Here is a 2336-nt window from a genome sequence, read left to right as displayed (position 1 = left end):
AAAAAAAATGAATAGAAAAATAAAAGATGTGCTAAACTGTAACACCACGCCAGCAGAGGGAGCTCTCACCTGAGTACTGACTGTGTGCTACTCCCTCTGCTGCTTCTACGATCATTTCCTGTTTGGCTACTATATACTGTAGCTAGATATTATCTGTTTGCCTACTATATACTGTAGCTAGACATTATCTGTTTGCCTATTACAAAATATTGCCAGTTCTACTGCCTTACCGAGCGTTTTCCCTGTTATCTCCCTGCCTGTCTTGCGTATGATTCTGCCTCATTCCCTGTTTCTTGATTGCCTGGATTATCCCTTTTGTTTTGGTAGCCTGATTGGACTGATGTTTGGATCTTTTGTCTGCCTGCTCACCTTTGCCTTTTGGATTACCCCTGTGTATGCTGATGGATTGGACTGCTACTTTGGTTTTAACCCTCTGACTGTCTTCACTTTTCTGTTTATCAAGTCTGCTGTTAGTAAACTTCCGCATATGGATTCTAACTCAGCCTCAGCCTCATTGTTACAGAATACTTCGCCACCAATGAATTCAGTGGAAGTTTCAAACCTGCAAGCGGTGTTCACTTATCAAAGCGGGGTATTGATAGGCTACCAAGAGCAGCTCGCTAAACTCCAGTTGGTCAACGAACATCTGACTCACTACATCCGATCGCTTCCAACGCCCACGACGAAGACGGTAAGCTTTGCATCACCCAAATAAGTTTGATGGATCTGCAGAGCAATGTAGAGGCTTCATTCGTCAAGTAAAAATATACTGTGACCATCAAAGGGATAAGTTTGAGTCAGTCAAAAAGAAGAGCACTTTTATAATGATGCCATTGACTGGTAAAGTGATAGACTGGGCTGCAGCAGTTTGGGACACAGACATGCAGTTTAGAATGTCTTTTGATTATTTTATCCAACAATTATGAGAAGTGTTTGAATATCCTATGGGGGGCAAGGACATATCAACTCAGATTCTTCACATATCTCAAGGTAATCGCACTGCTGCTGATTATACTGTTGAGTTCAGAAAATTCGCCTCTCCGAGTGAATGGAATGATGTCCACATAAGATCCAAACAACTCCTCGTGTAAATATTGAAAATGTTTCACTGCTAACAAGTCCTTTTAGCTCCATGTTACCCTAAAGACTGAAAATACATCTATTTAATTAACAGCCATGATCGATTCTGGAGCCGCTCTAAACCTGATAAACCAAGACCTCATCCAAAAGTATAACATCCCTACTCAGCAGTGTATCCCTCCTATCAAGATCAAGGCAGTGAACTATGCCTTAATCGAAGACGGAATCAGACAAAGCCACTACGACTCCACGTCTGTGTCATCAATAATCGATCTCCCTGTACATAATCGACTCCACTAAGCACAAAGTTATTCTCGGATACTATATACTATACTATATCTCAGATTCATGGCTATCCGTTCATGATCCCAGCATTTCCTGCCATCATGGTGAGCTAACTCATTGGTCCAATTTTTGTGAGTCACTGCTTGGCTGAAAAAACCCAACCATGTCTCATGACTAGCATTGAAAGCCGAGAGATTAACAAGACTGTTAAGATCCCTACCTGTTACGACGACTTGGCAGAAGTCTGATTATCACCTGAATACCACATCATCGCCCATAAGACTGTGCCATCGACTTGCTTCCCAATGCTATGCCTCCTAAATGTAAAGTCTACCCATTTTCCAGAAATGAAACCCAAGCCATGGAGGAATATATTGGAGGTCCTAAACTCAGATTTCATCTGCCCATCCACATCTCCAGCTGCTGCAGGATTTTTCTTTGTGGAAAAGAAGGATGGATGATTAAGATCATGTATTGATTATAGAGGACTGAACGATGTCACTGAGAAATTACCCTCTTCCTCTGGTTCCTTCAGCCCTTGAACAACCCCGAGAAGCCACCATTTACACCAAACTTGACACACGCAGGCACTTACAACCTGATCAGAATCAAAAACGGTGATGAATGAAAACTGCCTTCCTCACCATTAGGAGGAACAATGAATATCAGGCTATGCCGTATGGGCTTGCCAACACACCTGCTGTATTCCAGTCATTCATTAATGAGATCTACTGGGACCTTCTGAATCAGTATGTAATAGCCTACATTGACGACATCCTGACTTACTCAAAGTCTGAGGCAGAACACATCAACCATGTCAAGGCTGTTCTCTTGCATCTACTGCAGAACCAACTATACGTCAAGGCTGAAAATGTGAGTTCTATGTCAAGCAAGAGCTCATTCTAAGGTTACCACGTCAGTCGCCAACAAGTAAAAATGGACGAATCCAAGGTCAAGGCAGTCACAGAATG

The sequence above is a fragment of the Sinocyclocheilus grahami genome, unplaced genomic scaffold (assembly GCF_001515645.1).
Source record: "Sinocyclocheilus grahami isolate Dianchi unplaced genomic scaffold, SAMN03320097.WGS_v1.1 scaffold985.1, whole genome shotgun sequence".
NCBI lineage: Eukaryota > Metazoa > Chordata > Actinopteri > Cypriniformes > Cyprinidae > Sinocyclocheilus > Sinocyclocheilus grahami.
Note: the sequence above shows the minus strand (reverse complement) of the source record.